The sequence below is a fragment of the Camelus bactrianus genome, chromosome 9, assembly GCF_048773025.1.
Source record: "Camelus bactrianus isolate YW-2024 breed Bactrian camel chromosome 9, ASM4877302v1, whole genome shotgun sequence".
Classification (NCBI taxonomy): domain Eukaryota; kingdom Metazoa; phylum Chordata; class Mammalia; order Artiodactyla; family Camelidae; genus Camelus; species Camelus bactrianus.
Window position 1 is genome coordinate 46,715,258 of NC_133547.1, and position 14,024 is coordinate 46,729,281.

The 14,024-nt window shown below is 47.9% G+C and overlaps 1 long non-coding RNA gene across 1 annotated transcript; it reads left to right on the forward strand.

The window, feature by feature from the left end:
- Positions 1-691: 691 nt before the first annotated feature.
- On the forward strand, positions 692-6,473 carry LOC141578754 (uncharacterized). The gene is made up of 3 exons (XR_012509412.1): positions 692-995; positions 1,197-1,328; positions 6,134-6,473. It is a non-coding gene; the product is annotated as an uncharacterized LOC141578754 (long non-coding RNA).
- The last annotated feature ends 7,551 nt before the right edge of the window (positions 6,474-14,024 follow it).

A 14,024-nucleotide genomic window follows, 5' to 3' on the forward strand; every position in this document is an offset into this window, starting at 1 on the left:
CCTCCCTGGTACCCCTGCAGCAGGCACATGGGTCACTGGAGGTTCCGAGAAACAATGGCCAGACAAACCAAATGCCTGAGGAGAATAGGTTCCAAATGGGAGAACCACTGATGTTCTCCCTAAAGAGTCCAGAAGGTGGTGGTGGTGGTGGTGGGGTCAGGGTGACTAGCAGCCGTTCAGGTGGTCAGGGGACAAGGTGATGGAGGGGCCGTACTGAGAGGGAGGGTCTCAACCCTGCCAAGAATAAGTCAAGAAGGGTCAAAGCCAGAAAGAAAGTATCTGAAAGACACTAGGCTTCACCAAGTGGAAGATGGAGGGCACAGCCCTGCTGCCGGGGGCAGGGGAGAGTGGAGCCAGCCCGCAGGCTCAGTTCCTCCAGGCGTCTGTCTTTTCCATTCAAGAGGGCACAGGCAGTGAGAGTGAGGAGTGGGTGAGGGCCAAGGAGTGGGATGGACTTTGCACTGCCATTTCCCAACACTGTGTCTTTCGGTAAGTTATTTAACCTCTTTGTTTCCTTGACTATAAAAGTGGGGATGCTTGCCGGCTGTGGTTAGGATAAAGATTAAAGGAGATAAGGTTAGTAAAGACCCTGCACCAAGCAGATGGTTAATAAATGATAGCCTGTGTGTGTAGGCACGTCTATGTGTGTGTTTAAACAGGGCGATTCTTCAGTAAAGTTGAGCCCTGCGTTTTGGTCTTGGGATTGCCTGATTAAAATCACCTGGAGGGCCAGTTAAATTCAGATTCCCCAGATCCCACCCCAAGATTCTGATTCAGAAGGTCTGGGTTGGGGCCGGGGAGTCATCCCCGGATAATTCTCACGTACTTGGAGTTTGGACACCACAGCCATACGAATTAAGGAGGAGACGTACCACGGGAGCAGGGATAACTGGGGGTCCTTGGGAGCTGGAAAACTGAACCTGGTCTCAGAAGATGACATCCCAGGGCAGGGGAAACACTTGAACATGGGATCACGTGTCGCAGTTTTCAACAAGGTAAAAAGGGAACCAGAAATGGCAACCCAATAAGCGAGATGCCCACACCTAGTTTGAATTTTTAAATGGTTGCCCACATGGATCAATAAGAGAGACCAGTCTGCTGTCCTTTCCTTCGAATTTTAGACCAGGGTGCAGAGAGAGAGTTTTGTTTTTGTAATTTTAGTTGACTGTTGTTAAAACATTGCATTTTTACTTCAGATTTTGGGGGAAGAAAAAAAATCATTGTTCCTGGTGAGGAACTGTGTACTGAATAGTAAGAAAAATCAAGGCGATTTGCGGTTTGTAGCATGAAACTGAGTCCAAGAACTGAAGTCTGCTCGGAGAGTGGCGGTAAGTGGTTTTCACTTCCCGTGATAAAATCCCCAGTCTTGAGGGGTTAACTCTGCAAGGAGAATGTTCCAGGGAGAAGGGCAAGTGACCAGGAGTTCCTCCTGCCCTTCTGGAACCTTCACTCTAGCGGCCCTGCTGCTTCCACTGGCCTGGGGTGGGGTGGGGTGGGGGGCGGGCTGCCCCTCCTTTGCAGACTGCCCCTCCCCCCAACCCCCACCGCATGGTCACCAACACTCTTGGTTCCCCGGAGCCCGCTGAGACAAGCTGGATGTGTTTAAAAAAAAAAAAAAAAGACACTTTATTAAATTTTAAAGGAGAACAAAAGGAAAATAAATATAGAAAGAGCAAGGGTTGTAAACACAGCATCATGTGAAGAGCATTGGCCCCTGGCACTCCCTGAGGTAAACTGATCCCTTGGGCTCCAGCCCACACCATCCCTGGCTGGCCAGCCCTGTGCTCTAGCTCCTAGGGGCTGGCTCCCTGTCTCAGCCTTCACTGGTGGGGCCACAATTACTGTCACCACTACTCCAAGGCCACCTCCTTGACCTCTTGACCCTTCCTGGGTCCAGATCAGAGTCCAGGGACAGTTTCCCTGCTGCTCTTTACCCAGGATCTTCTCTTTCGGTTGTTACATCCACTGAGACCTCGCTGTGTTGGTGAGACCGCTGCCTCTTTCCTGTACACGCCTAGCTGTGGCATTCGGATCACTCATGACAACTTCACCAGTGGCCTGCGTTTCCCACCTCTCTTCTCATCAGTCAGAAGCCCTGCTTCCATGGAGTCAGCCTGTTCTTAATCCTTCAGTAACTCCTGATTGCCTCTAGAAAGGCTCCAGATCCTCCACCATTGGCCTCAAATCACCATCCAAGTCTCTCTCCCATTCCTCCCATCCCTACCCCCCTCCACTGAAGCGTCCTTGCTGGTGAGAAGGGAAGATGGGGTGACAAAACAGTCACTTTATGCGTAGACACTCACCAGTTCCCACTGGTCCCATCAAAGCTGGAGTGAGAGCCTGTGGGGCACGGGCCTGGAGGCCAGGAGACCATGTCCTGGTCTGGTGTGTGCTGCCATGCTGCTTCTGGCAAGGCACTGCCTCTCTCGGCTGCTGTTTCTTCATCTGCAAAATCCTAAGCCCATCTGTAGGGGCCTCAGGCCACAGGTCTAAGCCCAGCCTAATGCACAACGTCCTTTGTGACTCAGAATAGCTGTGAAGGGCTCAGGTGCTCAGAGGAGGCCTGACACAATGTAGGGCCCTTGCTAGTGTTGGTAACAGGAGTGTATCTGAGGGCCTTTCTCTGAGCTCAGCCTTCTCATGAGGGAGAAAGGGGTCAACTCTCCTTAGTAGGTGTGTGGGGAGTACCTGCCCCAGGCCAGGCGTGGTGCCAGGCACTGGAGATCCCAAGATGGGTGAGAAGCAGGCAGGGACTCCTGCAGCAGGTGAGGAGCTCATGGACTCCTGGGAAACACTGTATAAAGACACACAAGTGTCACACTGTGGACGTGAACTAAAGCAGAGGGTATAATGAGAGGGTCTCATTAGAAGGGAATGACTGGGCAAGACCACCCTGGAGGTGCCTTGGTGCTGGGTCTCACAGGATGAGTTGGTCTGTCTGTGTGTGCTCCAGGGACCGGGGAGGCAACGGGAGGCCACTGAAAGCTTCAGAGCAGGAGAGTGACACCATCAGATCTGAGTTTGAGAAAGATCACTGTGGTCACTGTGCTGTGGATGGAGAGGCAGAGGTGAGATTGGCCACAGGGAGGCTCAGCGGTGGCTCAGGGGACACATGGTGAGGGGGCGTAGATGTGAACTTGGGCTCAGAACAACTCGTGAATCTTTTACAAAGGTGAGCATCCCCAAATATAGCTTTATAGAATTTGTTCTGTAGACTCACAGGCATGTGGCATGCTTGTTTATTTTAATCAGTCATTGTGTTTTATCTCCTGGAATGTTCTCCTCCATTCTCCCCAAATCAGCTGTCTTCTTTATCTCACCCAGCACACCCCACAACACACAGGACAGTCTCTCAGCCCCACCTCAGGCATAATCAGCCTCATAGTGGAAGCCAAGGAAAGTGTCTAGTCTGTATTTCTCACGGATGTGCTTTGGGATTATGGGGAGCACAGTTCCTTGTGGAGGGACTGCCACGCATGGCAGGACACAGCATCCTGGCCCCTTGAGGGAACTAGGTGTCTATTGCATCCCCCAGTGATTATGACAGCCAATGCCCCTCTATGCATCCAAGCTGCCCTTAGGGGGCCAGTACTTGAATGATGACTGTTCATGTCCCCACACATGGCCCTGTCTCCCAGACAGCTGCTGTATGCAGGTGTGTCCCTTGTCTGCCATAACCTGGAAGACCAGATCCCAGAGACATCATCAATCATCTCAATCTCTCCAATCAGGTCAGCTAAGAGGACAGAGTTCCCTGCTCCCCAGTCAACCTGCTTGAATGCCTAAGATATCTTTATTCTACCTTTATATTTGGTTGAATTTAGCTGGACATAAATTTCTAGGCTGGAAGTCATCTTCCTTGAGAAGGCTAAGGCAGTTTTTCATTGCTGTTTAGCTTCTAGTATTGCTGTTGAGAAGTCTGATGCCACACTAGCCCCTCATCCTTTGTGTATGACCTGTCCCCATTATCTGCCCTCTAAGGGCCTTCTCTTCTGGGATTCTGAAATTCCATGATAAAGTGCCTCGTGTGTGTGTGTGTGTGTGTGTGTGTGTGTGTGTGTGTGTGTGTGTGTGAACTTACATTCACTGCACTGGGCACTCCATGGGTCATTTTAATATGAAAGTCATGTCCTTCCATTATGGGAAATTTTTCCTTTATTATTTCTTTGCAAACATTTTCTTCCTTTTCTCTTTCTGGAATTTGATTAATCAGACGTTGGAACTTCTGAGCTACTCCTCAATTGCTATTGTTTCTCTTTGGTTCTCAAACAAATTCTCTCTCTGTGCCTGTCTGTCTCTGTCTATCTATATCTTTTCTTTAAACTTCTGAGTGATATCCTTAATATCTGGAACATACTTTCTAAATTTTCTGTTGAATTTTTAATTTTTGCCACGAAGTTTTGACTTTCAAAAGTTCTTTATAATACTCTTTAAAAAAAAACTTTCTATTCCTATTTCTTAGATGCAGTATCTTCTCTTATCACTCTAAAAAGAATATTTACACATTTTGCTGATACTTTCTCATGCTCCTTTTACTCCCTTCTCTCCAAGCTCCTTTTCTCTGTTTATGTGTTTTATCCCATCTTTCATTTAGAGACTTTCTTCAGAAGGTTGATGACCCTTGGCTGTGCATTCTTATTTCACTTAAATATTAATTAGAAGCTCTACTCAGTGCATGAGGCATGCTTAGAGTTTCCAGCCTTCTCTGCAGAGAGATGAGGCAGGTACTCAGCCACACTTTGTTGGGAGACCCCTAGTGTGAATCTCTGTAGGTATTTTCTCTTGGGTTGACTAGTTTTCCCAAAGGACTCTTTCGTCCATACGTGTATCTGGAGGTCCAAGCCTGACTCACAGTCTACTGTGTGGGCTTTCATTGAATCTCCACTTTCAGAAGAGTGTCTCGATCGTCCCTTACCTATTATTGGTATCCCCAAATCCAGAGCCTTTCCAATTCAACTTCTGCAGAGTAACCCTCCTATCCTCTACCAATGCCTGATCTGCTGTTATTTCTAACCAGGATATTTTTCATTCCATACATTACCATTGTCATCTCTGGAAGTTTGGTTTGGGTCTTTTTATATCTTCCATTTCTTTCCTTAGCGTATTTAATCTTTTCTTTATCTTTCTGAAAATGTGGCATGGAGTTATCATAACACTTTGTACTTTATGTAGTTCTTTTTTCAATTAAAAGACTTTTTAACAGTAGTTTTAGGTTTACAAAAAAGTTAAGCAGAAAGTACAGAGAATCTCCCTCTACCGCCTCTCTCTTCCCTGCCCCCCCCACATAGTTTGTCTATTATTAATTAACATCTTGCATTAGTATGGAACATGTGTTACAATTGATAAGTCAACATTGACACATTATTATTAACTAAAGTTCAGAGTTTACATTAGGACTCACTCTTTGTGTTCTACATCTATGGGTTTTTACAAATGAATTGTTGGCTCACATGGTAAGAGTATGTTTAGGTTTGTGATAAACTGCCAAACTCTCTTCTAGAGTGGCTGCACCATTTTGCATTGTCACCAGCAATGAATGAGCATTCCTGTTGCTCCACATGCTCATCAGCATTTGGTGTTGTCAGTGTTTTGGATTTTAGCCATTCTAATATTGTAACTTTTAAAATATTCTCATCTACCAATTTTATCGTCTATGTTGCTTCTCCACCTGATACTTCATGATAAGGCTTTCCACTCTGCTGGAAGGAGTAGGGACCATTGCTGGCTCTGTGGAACACTGGGGATTATTCCCTCTAATCCTTTAGGGTGGTTCTTTCCCCATCCCTGAGAAGTTTCCTCTACATGTATGCACTGGTCAGTGCTCAGCTGAAGACCTGCAGAAGATCCACTGATCTCTGGAGCTCCCTCCCCTTGTAGCTCTCCGCTCTCTGGTCCCCTGCCCTGCACACTCCCATATTCCCAGCTCCATCTCCAAAATTCAGCTCCCGTTGGCTTCCCCTCTCCCTGTCTTAGGAGTCTGGAACTCCCTCCAGCCAGTGAGCTGAGGCAATCAGAGGACTCCATTCCTTGGTTTCCCATCTCTCAGGAATCACCACCTTTTATTGCCTGATACCCGACATCTTTCATACATTTTGTCTGGTTTCAAGTTTTTGTTTTTGTTTTTTTTTTCCAGGCAAGAGGGTAAGAATGGCTGGAAGTGAAAGTCTAGAGATTGCTTTTGAACTGAACAAATCTTTATTCCTGCTGGGTTCACCATAAATAGAATCCCCAGAAGTGTGGGCATGGTAAAAATAAAATCCACCAAGCACAACTCTTCAGCTTGTGGTTGGCTTCAGCTCTGATGGAGACCACCCCTCTCAGAGTCCTGTGGCATCTCTCTGCCTCTTCCCCCGAGAATGGGACCTGCAGTGATGGGAGTTGGTGCGGTGGAGGCCAAAGGCTGGAAGGCCAGTTTCTGTTTCTGGAAAGTGAAGCAAAGGGATGGGGGTGGAGAGCAATGAAAGCATCCAAGAAAGAAATCACCATAGCAATGCTGTTCTTCTGATTAAAAAGTTTCATCTAACATGTTGTCAATCATTTCCTTCAAATGCTGGATGAAGGGGTATTGCTAATCAGGGGACCTATTTTGGCAATTTAAGAAAGCTTAAACTAACCCAGCGACTCCCTGGTCCTTTATCTCTTAGCTCCAGTGGCCTGATGGTGCTGCACCTCTGGGTTATCCTGTCCCTCAGGCGATGGGAGTTGCTGGGCCAGCGGGTTTCTCACATACCCAAAGATTAGCCCTGGAGTGCCAGCACCTCAAACATTTTACCTTCTTGATAGAATTATTTCTAAAATTCACTGCACACATTTCTGCCTTCGTAAGAGTCATCAAATGACAATACCAATAATAATAATAATAATACTTAATGAGTTTGGCACAGTTTTGTGTGCTTTACTAGTATTAATTAATAGAATCCTCACAACAACCCTGTGAGGGTGTACAAGCATTATCATCATTTTGTAGATGAGGAAACATACACAGGCGATTAAATATGTGTCCAAGGCATACAGATCACTAAGTATAATTTTATCTGTTCTTAGTAACTCAGAGGTGTCACTGGGATCATCCCCTATTGGACTGTAGCCATGAATGTCGACATACATATGGAAGGTCCTAGAAGTCTGAGAACTGACCTTGGGTCCCCAAAGTTAGGTTCATTGGGGGTTCATTGAGGACCCTGCCTTGGGCAGCATCTGCTTTACATGGGACCCTGCAGAGTAACAAACTACAAACTATGGAGGAGGTGTCCCTCAGAAATGAAGGTCCGGGGACTATAACGGAGATGGGGGAACTGGGGACATTGTGATAGGGGAAGCCTGGCAAGGCATTGGGGAATATTGAGGTGCGCAGATGGCGGCCATAGTGGGCTTGCTCTGTGCGTGCAGCAGGGCAATTCCTGTTGATACTTCAGTGGATTGAATGGATCATTGAGACCTGGGTTCCCCTGGGAACCTGGGTAATCCCCTGGGTAATCCTGACAGCTACCAAACCTCTCTATGTGTTAGTTTTTGCATGAATAAAATGAGTAAAAGTACTTAAATTTTATGTAGGATTGACTTGGATTGACCCAGATACGTACATAAAGCACTTAGTAGAATGCCCGGAATGTAGTAATAACTGAGTAAATGGTCTTAGCTGTTTTTAATAAAGAAGTTCTGGAGCAAGGCCGAGATGAATGGTTGCCTTTGGTTACATAATACATCTCGTCCATGACTTTGAATGTAGTCTTGGAGCCACAATAGGCAAGTTTCTCCGGAGGGAGCACATTCTCTGAATGGCAAGTGGCTGGGCTGGTGCTGCCGTCCAGCACGCTCCAACCCACATTGCCACCCTGCTGGGCAGCCCTTGGGAGCACAGCCCCTTCCCTCCTGGCTCCCTGGGCCATGACTCCGGGCAGTCATGTGTCGGGTTCTCACAGTGCCCAGCTCTTGCTAGCAGGGATCAGGCAGTCTGCATGCTGAAGGACTCCTATGTCAGCAGCTCTAGAAGCCAGCAGGTCAGAGAGGAGGCCAGAGGTCCCGAGCTGGAGGCTCCTAGAGGCGCAAGAGCTGACAAGTCTAGACAAGGACATCAGAGCCAGCAGCACATGGCTTGGCCCCGTGGAATCCAGACTGTGGTGGCTGCAACTGGTCCCCAACTCCTTTCTCCTGTGGCCCAGCTGTGCATCCTGCCCAGTGTGGACTGGGGGACTCCACCCCCTAGAAACCACAGCTTCCCTAAAGAAGACCTCTGGGTGAGCCAGCACGGCTGAAACTGGCCCACGTGACTCAAGGAAGCAGCCTTTTCCTCTGCACAGAAGGCGGGGAGGGTATAGTTGGAAGGGGTGAGGTGGGGAGTCTGGGAGCAGAACCTGGAGCCTCAGGGTCCAGAGGGGAGCCTGAAGGAAGTCTTTCTGGTGAATAATCTGGAAGAGAGATTTTATTTTTTTAAGAAAAGTAATTTTAGTATTTCTAACTATTATGTCTATTACTAAAGGGAGAACTGATACCCAGGGATTTTTTTTACATTTCTCTGTTAGCATCAAAAGCCATTTTTAAAATGAAATCTCTTGTAGATCCAGTGTGGAAAGCAGTTAGAATCAGTGGAGCTGGGCTGCAGCTGAGTTAGGGGCCCGGAGCCCCTCTTGGAGGTTGGCTTATCACTCCCTTGGGAGCCCTGACTCACCTCCACAGGGCCCCAAGGACCACACTCTGAAATCCCCATAGAAGAGGAGGAAGACACACTGAGGCAGCACTGGAAGCAGAGCCCAGAGTAGCCGATGTCCCCCCTGTGGCTCCCATCCCCCCACTTAAAGGCTCAATCCTCAGGGTATAGCTCAGTGGTAGAGCACATGCTTAGCATTCACAAGGTCCTGGGTTCAATCCCCAGTACCTCTATTGAAAAAAAAAGGAAAAAGAAAAAAAAATTTAAAAACAAAAAAAGCTCAATTCTCAGAAAAATAACCTGCTCCACCTATGAATTCCCACTGATTCCGGACTGCTGAGTCCAAATGAATGAGCTTTTTGTAATTTTTGAATCGGTGAGATGAGAAAACATATACTTTACTTTTCCTTATTTGTGTAACTGCCCCCAGTTTAAGCAGGGACAACCTTGCGGGGCCGTCAGAAGCCCCTAGGGAGCCTGCATCCCTGCACTCTCCCTCGTCCCCAGGCTGCCCCTCTCCTGTCCTCTGTGACACTGCTTCTTCCTTCTCCTTGTAGTTCTACCACCCGTGTAGGCACCTCCAGGTGTGTTGTTTGGTCTGGCCTGGTTTTGAACTTGCTAGAAGCAGATTTATAATTTTATTCTTTCAGAACATGCTTCCTTCCTTCAACAGTTGTTTGTATACTTCAACTGTCTTATTGAACAGTATATTTTTATTTGTGGATGATTTTGAATATGTCGTTTCCATGTCCTCGGGCAGGTCATTTAACTTTTTTGAGCCTCCGCTACCTCATCACAAACTATGGTTCAGAAATGGTTCCAGAGTTTCCTCCCAACTCCTGCCTTATTGGAGAAGCGATAAGATAAATAGAACCCAGGGGTCATAAATCACTAACGAGGATGAAAGAAAAGAGAAGTAAACAAGTTTCTATGAGGAAAAAGCACCTCTTCTTTGAACTGAACTTACCTTTGGGAGCAAGGTGATTTCAAAAAGAGGAGAGAGAGAGATTTTCTCTTAAAATTGGAAATCGTATTTTTAAAGTTCCAAAGTGACTCGGTCACTTCAGCGGGTCAGCAGGACCTTAACGACAGAGCCTAAGTGGACAGCTCTGGTGGATAATAACACATCATCTTCCACCACATTCTTTTTGTTACTAAGGTGCCGTATAAAAGCCATGAAAACTGCATAAAGAAATCATAAACACAATTTGTTGGTTCTCTAACAGTCACTTGGATTTTGTAGGACTGGAATGTTGCTCTAAGGACCCCGTGTCTCCCCCAGCCTGAATGCGCCAATCCTCCCTGTGGGGCACTGTGCCGGTGCCTTCCATCAGCACACCCAGCCCGCCCACACCTCCTTTTCCCGTGCGATGGATCATGAGCTGCCTCCAGTTGTCCCAGACCGTTGTGGGATGTGCTGGGAAAACACCGCAAACACAGAACTTCAGACCACCCCTAGACCACATCCTGAGGTCCCGCAGCCTCCTGGTGTCCCCACTGATCTCACACTCCCTGGGGCCAAATGTGATTCTGTCGTGCAGAGACTGTAATGAAATCCCAACGGTTTTTCTGCCAGGTTTGGAGAATGTTTCCGGTAGGAGGAAGCCGGGGGTTGCTGTGCACTGGTTTAACCTAAACTTATTTTACTGAAGCCAGCAGAGACATGATGGATTGATACTTTTTTCTAGAGCAGTGCTGTCCAATAGACCTTTGGCAATGACGGATACATGCTCAATCTGCTCTGTGCAATATGGTAGCCACTTAGCTACTGTGATTAAGGAGCTGCATCTTAATTAATTTTAATTTAAATAGCCACATGGGGCAAGTGGTTCTGTTAGTGGACAGTGCAGTAACAGAGCACGCCTTTCCTATGTAATCTCCTCTGGACACACATTAACCTTTCATGTCTTCAGAGAAAACAAAACAAATGCCTCTCAATCTCCACTGTCATTTGTCTCACCTCCCATTTACTTCTGCAGTCTGGCCTCTACTCCAGCAGCACACAGAAATTGCAGAGAAAAAGCCATACACGCTCTTACTGTTGGTGAATCCCTGACATCTGAGCCGGGGTAATTTTTCCCTTCCCTCTTAACCCCTAACTTCATTCCTTCACGCATTACCTCTTTACTGAGTGTCTGTGTGCTGGGTATTCGGGTGATAATAAGAAAGAGGACACTGTCCTGGTTCCATGTTCCATGTCATAATCTGTGGTACTCATTTTATAAATTGATGACATTCAAACTAATTGGACCACAACCCAGAAATACATTTCTGCCTTGCAACCGGGTACACATATATGTAGGCAGATACATTCATAACAAAAGTTTCAGGGAAAGATCTTTACCTAAATTATATTCACAAACAGACTAAATCATTCAAGGCACGGTGTTCATTGTAGATTTGACTGAACATTTGTAGGAGGAGGGGTTTATAGCACAGTAAATATATATCCAGATCATATCCAGGCGCCAAGTTCAATTTGAATTTCAGATAAACAATTTCTTTCATTGTTGTGTCCCAAATATATTTTTTTCCAAATCTTGCAACTCTAACAGCAATGCTGACAACTTCAAATTGAACATCAGATGTTCTGTTCCTGGCTCCCCATGACTGGGGATTTCTCATGGTCTGTGTCACCTCTGCGGTCTGCAGGGCCCGCATCTCCCAGGCTCCCGCTCTAGGCTGTTCCCCGCCCCGACCCTTTGCTCTACCACAGATCAGCTTGCATATCCAGAACCATCCTGGCTCCAAGCACAACAAAAGGGCCTTTCATTCACCCGGATCTGCAGTCCCGTGAAGGTAGCTCTCCCCACTTACATAAATATCATATGATAACACTCAAAGAAGGCCACGACGGTGACAGCAAGGCCTTGTCTCCTACTCAAGGTGGTTACTGACCCCCTCGCTGGCAATCGTGTTCCTGGTGGAGGAGGTGTGCTGGGCTGAACTATTTATGCACTCAGTGCACGTGTATCGCATCCCTGTGACTTCACAGGCTCTGGGTATACAATGATAAATAAGGTGAGATGTGGGGCTCTGGCAGCCACGGGACATGGATGGAGGGATGGAGAGTGAGCTGTGAAATCCTATAGCAGGGGTCAATCTCAGAGGGCTTCATGGAGGAGGTGTCATTTCAACCAGTCCAGGATGGGTAAAAGGGAGTTCACAGGCCAAGAGGCAGATATTCTAGGTAGAGAAAGTACTGGTTCAAGGAATGATAGAAAAATAGGTATGGGGGAAGATGTGCAGGAGAACTGGTGAGATGGGCTGGTCCCGTGGGCTTGGGGCATCCCTGTTGGGTTTCCACACTGCTTACAGCAGAAAGAGTTCTCCTCCCTTTGTTCAAACAGGTGAAGAGACTGTAAATGTGTTCATTTCCTATTGCCATGTGATAAATTAGCATAAACTTAGCACCTGAAAACAACACCATTGTGACCTCACAGTTTCTGAGGGTCAGGAATCAGAGCACAGCTTAGCTGGGTGCTCAGGGGGTCTGATAAGGCTGCAGTCAAGTCAGGGTGGCCAGGGTGGGGGTCTCATCTGGGGCTCGACTGGGGAGGAATCAACTTCCAAGCTCACATTGCTCTTAGAATTCAGTTCCTTGCAGTTTGCTGGACTGAGAGCCTCAGCTCCTGACTGTTGAGAGGCAGATGGAGAACCAGGAGAAGCAGGAAGGTGTGATGTCTTGGGAGCCAAGGGCGGGGGGTTGGCAGCATCAGAGGCTGGCCTGGATTAGGGACTGGACACATCACTGTGACTGCAGAGGCAGGTGCAGGGAGCAGAGGGGGGCAAAGCCCTGTTGCAGGGGGCTGACAAGTAAATGAGAGGTGGTGACCACCAAGTATAGATCTTTTTTTTTTTTTTTAAAGCAAAGGCAGTAAGGCTTAGTAGGCAAAAGCATGGGCTTGGAGAGCTGGCTCCACAGCTCACCAGCTGAGTGGCCTCTAGGCAAACCTCAACCTCTCTGAGCCTGTTTCTCAGGGCTACTCAGCCCCAGGGTAACAAGGATAATAGCAGTCACCTCACAAGGGTGTCGTGAGACTTCAATGCGCAATGCAAGTAACAGCACGCTGAGAAGCAGCTCAGGATCTAACCCTCGGCGCCTGCTCCTGCTCCCATCAGCAGATCTTCCCGAATCCCCTTCAAAAAGTATTTTGCTCCCCAGCTCAAATGTTCTCCCTGCTTGTAGGGTAACATTCCAACTCCCCATGTGGGTTGGCTTCTTTTTTATCTCCTCGTCCCCACTGAGTGCCTCTCACATCCTTGAACCGGGACGCTCCTTCAAACCTCAGGGCCAGTCCATGTGGAGTGTCCCCTGCTTGGGACACTTCCCACCCCCCACCCACCATCACCGGGCTGTCGCCTCCCCACCCACCCTTCAGGTAAGTGATGGTTTTTTTCCTCTCTGGCTCTGGGGTTTTCCTGTCTCAACGAACCCCAATGCTGTGCCCTGGGGCCCTGAGGATTTAATGTCTTTGCTCTGAGGTCAAAAATGGGGCTGGGAAGGGAAAATAACCTAAATGACTCTCCAGGTGTGCAACAATTTGCATCTCCATGGTCTAAGGGGCTAAGAAAAACTAGGTCTAGCCACTAGAAACTTGCTGGTCTGCAGGTGCAGCTTTCGAGAGGAGCGGAGAATGGTGACGTGTGCAGATGGCGAAGGCACACGACACTGAAACAGACTCACCCAGGAGCTCATCTGACCCCCACGACAACCCTGCACAGGTTATTTACAGATGACGAAGCTCAGGCTGGCAGCTGTGATGGGCAGGGGTGGGTTCAGACGGGTCCCAGCAGGCCCTGCGCTCTGCCTCCCCCACCAGTCTGTCTCTTGCCCCTGCCCCTGGGGGCTCCACTTCCAGGCTACTGATGCTCGCCTCCCTCAAACAGGCCTTCCGGAGCCCTGGGCTGCACTGAAAGGGGCTGGGAAGACGGTGAGTTTTCTAGAAACTCGAGGAAGTGCAGCCTGTGAGAACAGCTGATGTGACACTCCAGCTGCAGGCCCTGGTCCACCGCTCTTCCTGGAAGAAGGGGCAGAGGTCTCTGGAGGAAAGCAAACCTGAGCCACAGGACAGAGACAAGCAGGTCACATCTGCGCATTGGCTGCCCAGGCATTGAAGTGATCATGCAGTGACTAATTCTAGAAAAGCTGACAATCTAAAATCTTTTTGAAATGTAACACCCAGTTGACAGTTTCATGAGCCCAAAGACACGCCTTCTCCTCCATACCCCCCACCCCTTACACACATACACGCACACACTTGCATGGGCTGTGGGGTTGGTTGGGGCATGCAGGGTAGATCTCTTCCAGCCCAGTGTTTCCCAAATAACTTGATGTCAACAATCATCTGAGGTACTTGTTTAAATGACAAATTCC